The following is a 5,806-nucleotide window of genomic DNA, read 5'->3' as shown; positions in this document are numbered from 1 at the left end:
AGAGAGAGAGAGAGAGAGAGAGAGAGAGAGAGAGCAAGAGAGAGATAGAACAGGAGAAACAGGGGGAGGGTGAGAGAGTCTGAAGGTGAGGAAAAGACAGGAGATGGAGAGATAGGAAAAAGAAAGAAAGATTAGACAGAAAGAGACAGGATGGATAGAGAGATAGACATGTGATTAATCACCCGGGACTGCATTCATATCCTGTTTTAATGATTTTTCAATCACACAGTTTCATACATTGTATTAATATTAATACTTCTTTTGTAAATTAGTTTATTTTATTCTCAGCCATCTATCTATCTATCTATCTATCTGTCTGTCTGTCTGTCTGTCTGTCTGTCTATCTATCTATCTATCTATCTTCTGTATGCATAATTCAATTAGGGTCAGCAAATTGAGTCTCTAGCGTTACAAGAGTATCCTGGGGGACAAACAGGTGTTCGAAGCTTGCTGCTTGACACAACAACACCCACAGTCGTGTGTGGGAAAGCTGAGGTCACTGATGTAAATTTAGCACTGGGACCAATTTTAATTATGATTTCATTAAAAGAGCACCATGCCTTAAAATCACAAGAATGATACAGTGCTGCAGAGTACTGTAAATGGGGAACTGAGTAGATGGGATTGATGATCTGTGGACCCCTGAGCAGGTTGAGGACAGTTGTATGCATGATATTGAAGCCTGAACAGATTAATTTGATTCTCAAGAATATTCTGTCCTCCTCAAGATTTAGCCTACTGCACATTTATAACTTTGTGGCTGTTTTTGTTTGTACCACTGAGGTGAATTTATTATATTTATAATAATTGAATCTATCATAAATTATAATGCATTAATGGTAACAATGTGAAACCTGCAACATGTTTTATAACTATAAAACAATGACGATACATTTTAACCCATTAGTGACATGGAATTTGTCATGAATGACTTGCCTGTTAACAAGTTCTCAACCTGTGGGTTGGGTGAAGGTATGTATGTGATATTTTTGTATTATTATTATTATTTATTTATTTTCTTATCTGATTTTATTTATCTATTTTTTCCTTTTGTGTGTTTTTTGCTGTTTTGAAAATTTTATAAATAAATCATACAAAAACAAAAAACAAGCAAGTTTATATCAAACTTGATATTATGAAATACTTTTAAAAAAAATTAGAATTTTTGTTTATTCAAAGTGTCATTAAAAACACAGCTACCAAAAATGATCAAATTCACAAAAATGTATCGTAACTATACTGATATACTTTCACAACCTGCAAATAGCAGTCTATAAATATATATACTGCACTATACTGCAGGCATATTTACAAAACAGACCCCGTTTACATATGCTCATATACAAGTGGGTAATCTTTATGAATAATAATTTAAAATAATTTAAATCTGGAAAAATATATTTTATACTCCAGCTGGAGTATGCTCTGTTCTCCTAAAATCTTAGTTTGAAAGACAACTGAAAGATTTTGCTTCTGTGACACAAGACTTATCACCATATTTCGGATAGCACTGAAGTAACCGGTATTGTTAAAAAAAGCCTTTTTCTGCTTTCATCATTATTATACTTTTTACGAAATATATACTGTTTCACTAAAATGTAGCTGAATAGAGTAAAAATTCACAAACTACTGTAAAAATTGATTGTGATTGGCAAAATTCTAAATGTGAAGTCTATTATGTCTTAAAATCGTGCCAAAAGGAACACAAAGGATAAAAAGCCAAAGTTTGAAAAAAAAAAAAAAAACCTGAAGAAAAAGAATGATTGGCTCAGGTCTCAAACATGCCTCGTTCACTTTTCTTAATGAAAGCACATGAACATATACAAAAAGCCATGTTAAATCAGAGCCTTCATTCATGTAGTGCTTCAGCTACATAGTTGAAAACAATAAGCATATTTGAACAGGCTGTCCTATGTGACCTGAATGAAAACCCACACTTACCTTAGACATTGATTCTCTCAATCATTTCTCATCTCACTCTCAAACTGCATGTTTCCATGGCAATCTTTAGCCAGGCAGTTTGTTACCTGAAAGAGAGAAAGGAAGAGCCAGAGAGAAAGAGAAAGGAAGAATAGAGAAAGCGAGAGAGAGAACGACATATGTCAGGAAAGAATGCATACAAATGCATATATGTGCAACATACTGTATCATACTCTCAGTCTATGGCAACAATATCATGAATGTAAAAATGCATGAGTTGCTTTATTTTTCTCACAATAACAATTCAGTAAATTATATATAATTAATTTAAAACCGTAGGCTTCCATGAAAGCTCCTAATGGATGAGTTTTAAAACTGGAAAATGTAAAGATGCAACCGGTATGAGCTTTAGTCGTGTATGCGATGTGCTATCTGTGTATCTCACAGCATGCATAGGCTGTTGTTTATGTGATGTATATGTGTTGCTCAGTCTACCGCTGCTTCTCTTCTCTCCCTTGTTTTTTCTCCCCTCCCTTTCTTTCTCACTCTTTAATAATTGAGCTGGTTCTGTCTCTTGTTAGAGTTGGCTCGTTACTGAGACAGAAACCAGCCAGGTATACAGAACCCCTAGATACTCACTCTCACCTTCTCTCGCACCAACTCCATCAACCTTGCTCACAAGTTCTCCGTGTCTTTTTGTCTCACACACACACACACACACACACACACACACGATGCGGATAAACTTAGCAGCCTGCAACCGAATGCCTCCCCCTTCCTCCCTAGACTGAGGAACCGAGGTCAGAGGTGAAAATCTCTCCAAAAAATCAGCTCCAGCCAGCCAGCAGGGAATGAAAAAGTAGATGGAAGAGAGTGAAGCTGTGTTTTCGTGCTAAGTATGTGCAGTGTACAATATACTAGCTGTGGCCAAGGTCAGCTTGAGCCAATGCTATGTCTCTCAGCTCTGCCAATCAGAGGTTTCCAGCTGTTGTGGGAAACCAAGCTTCCTTTATAGAATAAAGGTTGCCATGGAGACCAGAGCTATAAGACTAGCCAACACTCTCAGACAGGTGGACACAGTAACACATGCACAGACAGTCCCCCACTCCCTATTCAACCTAGTGTTTCCCTTTAAACACAATATTAACACATTTGCTAACTAACATAGCCTATGTCACCTATATAAACATACACTTTCATATCATTTCATTGAGAACTTCGCGTCCTCACGCGTGAGTTTACCTCATTACCGGTCAGTCTCCACGATGACGCACCATATAGCTAAGGAAACTATATGTAGTAATGCATTCCCTTGTCTTTAGGAATATCCGCGTTTCCGTAATGTCACCATGTGCGTGTTTGGGACAGAGCAACGCGCATGTTTTGTTACATTAATAATCGCGCCTGTCACAAAATAAACATCTTCGCGCCACCGTCGCGCTCACAGCGAGAGCCGAAAGACTTGCGCCAACGCGCCACTGCATTGCTCATCATTGCCTACTATCAAACAGCAGAGGATATTAGTTTAAAAACATACTTTATTGGCATGTCATGACAAGGCTGCATAATTTTAAAAAAAAAAAATGTTTAGTTTATATTGTATATTAAAATCAAGACTTTATTAACATGACTGGCATTTTATTACAATTAATATATATATATTAATGCAGTCACTGGCGAGCGCGAGGCTGCTGTCGTCTCCCCATAATAATCACCCAGCGCATCAGACGCTCATACATGCCGTCAGTCAACAGCCACTTATGATCGATCCCTCATCAGTATTCCATAGTCAATGGGCACTACATTTATGGTTCGTCCTGTGTTACAGCGACACATTCACGTTTCACAATATATGCATGTCAAACGGGAAATTTTCTTTCATACACCTATACGAACGAATATGCTAGTGTAGCTTATTTATAAATTATTATATTTAAAAGTCTATCGCTTTTATTCAACAAAATAATGTATGTGTCTGTGATATTTAATAATGACAATCTACAGCTAGTAACATATGTCGGAATATAGGTGAGCATAATCTATGTACCTATGGAGTGTATGTGTGCGCGCGCTCGTGTGTGTGAATGCGAGTGACCTATCGCGAGCCCAATGAATGGCAGCGATGAGGTTAATAAAAATTCCTTCAATAGAAAACACAAACCCTCGTGAAATGCGGCGCGGCGCAGGGGAATACTATGCAAATTTTGGCTGTGAAGCCAGACGCGCGCACTCACCGGGAGGCGCCGAGCTCCGCTGCTGCAGCTGTTGGTGCTGCGCTCCTCAGGGTTCTCGCGACTGGATCACAGAACGGTCGGTGACATGCAACATCCTAAAAGCAGAGGTGTCTGTGTGAAAAAAAACACAACTATGTATGAATGTCGGAGGTTTTGGTCATCTCGGTCCTCTTCTGTCTTGCGACGCCAAACAGGCTGTTCAGCATCTGCTTTTTTTGTTTGTTTTTTTTGTTTTTAAAAAGAAAAAGAAAACAGAAAAAACCGCACAAAAATATTTGCAGAGAGAACAAGGGAAAACTCGCGTGTTGTTGTCACCACGTCGGATAAAAAAACCTGAAATTGTAGTAACAGAGTACCGCAGTTTGTCACAGGAGCGCCCCGGGAGTGCAGCGAGCGCGAGAAATTGGAATGAGCGCCGTTCTGCGCCGTTTCTCGCCCTCTGCAAACCAACTCGGAGGAATCTAGTCAGAGAGGGCTGTAGACGTGCCTTGTCGACGGGGGCATCCGGGCCTCCGTAGATTCTTGTGTCTAGATTTTTTTCCTCCTCTGGAGGACTCTGGGTACTGAAGTTCTGCTCATCGTGACTTCATTCATTCTCTCGTCTGCTCGTTCCTCGCGTCCCCCTGCTCTGCATCTCTCTCTCTCTCTCTCATTCAGCTCAGCTCCAACAATTAACTGTTCCAATTATACACTTATTTTCACATAGCTATGAGAAGCGTTAAACATGGACGCGCGTGCAGTTGCCGTACTGTATTAAAGCTTTAATCAGGATAAAACCGTATATTAAAAGCTAACATAAGCAGTAGAATTTACAAATAACAGCATATCTAAAAGTATAGACAACAACAAACAAAAAACATAGGCCTACCATTAAAGGTGGGGTAAGCGATTTTTCAAAAAACGCTTTAGAAAACTGATTCGGGCCACTAGCAAAACAAACTTGTAGCCAATCAGCAGTAAGGGGCGTGTCTACTCATGATGTGGAGGAGAGAGCATTCAGTGCACAGGACGGACATTAGCGGAGCAACAGAAAGATAGAGATGGCGGATAAAAAACAAAAGAGGAAAACGTCTGCGGAACAAAAGAAGGCTTAAAGGGTTAGTTCACCTCAAAATGAAAATTAGGCTGTGTTTTACTCACCCCCCATGCATCCTAGGTGTATATGACTTTCTTCTTTCAGACGAATCCAGTCGGAGTTATATAAAAAATTGTCTTTGATCTTTCAAGCTCTATCATTGTACTCAGCGGGTGTTGCATTCTTTCTGTTCAAAAGACGTGAAATAAAAAGCACCCTTCCACAAAAAAAAGTGTCTCACACGGCTCCGGGGGGTGAACAAAGGCCTCCTGTAGCGAATCGATGCGTTTTTGTAAGAAAAATATCCATATTCAAAACGTAATAATCACTTGAATCTAGCTTGCGCCAACAGCTGTACACAGAAGCAGTTCCGGGAGCATGACCTATGGGGTCAGCGTTACGCATGCGCCGGTGAGTCTCCTGAAAACCAACGTTTGTTTACAGGATCAAAAGAAGCAAAGTTTCCTTACTTTAGCAAAGGAAAACCAGTCTCCTCATGGCTTATATCGAAATCCTCCGACATTCTTCTTTACAAATCCTCGTTTTGTACTTCTAATTCTTGACCGTTGTTTTGTTT

General features: G+C 39.4%; 1 protein-coding gene across 1 annotated transcript in view; it reads right to left on the bottom strand.

Annotated features, from left to right (window-relative positions):
- LOC107706199 (AT-hook DNA-binding motif-containing protein 1-like) overlaps positions 1-4,201 on the bottom strand; it is a 29,719-nt gene extending 25,518 nt beyond the window's left edge. Inside the window, exons 1-2 of the mRNA XM_016509819.1 lie at positions 4,155-4,201; positions 1,942-2,027 (exon numbers count right to left, since the gene is read on the bottom strand). The gene's annotated coding sequence lies outside the window, so the exon portion shown is untranslated. The remainder of the gene's footprint in view (positions 1-1,941; positions 2,028-4,154) is intronic.
- Between the last annotated feature and the right edge of the window lie 1,605 nt (positions 4,202-5,806).

Source organism: Sinocyclocheilus rhinocerous, unplaced genomic scaffold (assembly GCF_001515625.1).
Source record: "Sinocyclocheilus rhinocerous isolate Xijiao unplaced genomic scaffold, SAMN03320098_v1.1 scaffold53, whole genome shotgun sequence".
Taxonomy (NCBI): Eukaryota; Metazoa; Chordata; class Actinopteri; order Cypriniformes; family Cyprinidae; genus Sinocyclocheilus; species Sinocyclocheilus rhinocerous.
Note: the sequence above shows the minus strand (reverse complement) of the source record. Positions and strands in the feature narration are given on the sequence as shown.